This window comes from Ranitomeya imitator, chromosome 9 (genome assembly GCF_032444005.1).
Source record: "Ranitomeya imitator isolate aRanImi1 chromosome 9, aRanImi1.pri, whole genome shotgun sequence".
In the NCBI taxonomy this organism is placed as follows: Eukaryota; Metazoa; Chordata; class Amphibia; order Anura; family Dendrobatidae; genus Ranitomeya; species Ranitomeya imitator.
This window is the reverse complement of record NC_091290.1, coordinates 133,289,579-133,290,000: the sequence shown is the minus strand read 5'-3', so window position 1 is coordinate 133,290,000 and position 422 is coordinate 133,289,579.

Sequence of the window (422 nt, the reverse complement as noted above, 5' to 3'; positions counted from 1 at the left end):
TCCAAGCGATGCTTCAGATCGCTTGGAAAACGCTAGTGTTTAGCACCAGGGAGTTCCGGAATTGCCGCGGAATTTCCGTGGCACCTCCAGACGTGTGCACATAGCCTAAACATTTTTTTTTTCCCTTTCCTGCGGAAACATTTGTCACAGAGCGGCGCCACTCTGAGGTAAATAATGTAGCATTGATGCATTGTGACCAAGTGGGGGGTAAAAATAACCTCACTCATATAATTATAGCTTACAAAAAAAGTGGCCTGTGCAGCTCATTTTCCACCAATATTAATGAGTGTTGTAGTTCAGTTATTTTCCACAGAATTGAAGCCTCTACCAACATGGCCGTTCGGTCCCGTCAAGAACTCGTGGTTGCGTCATCACGTTCGCCCAATGACAAACGACGCACTTGAGCTTCGGCCAATCGGATT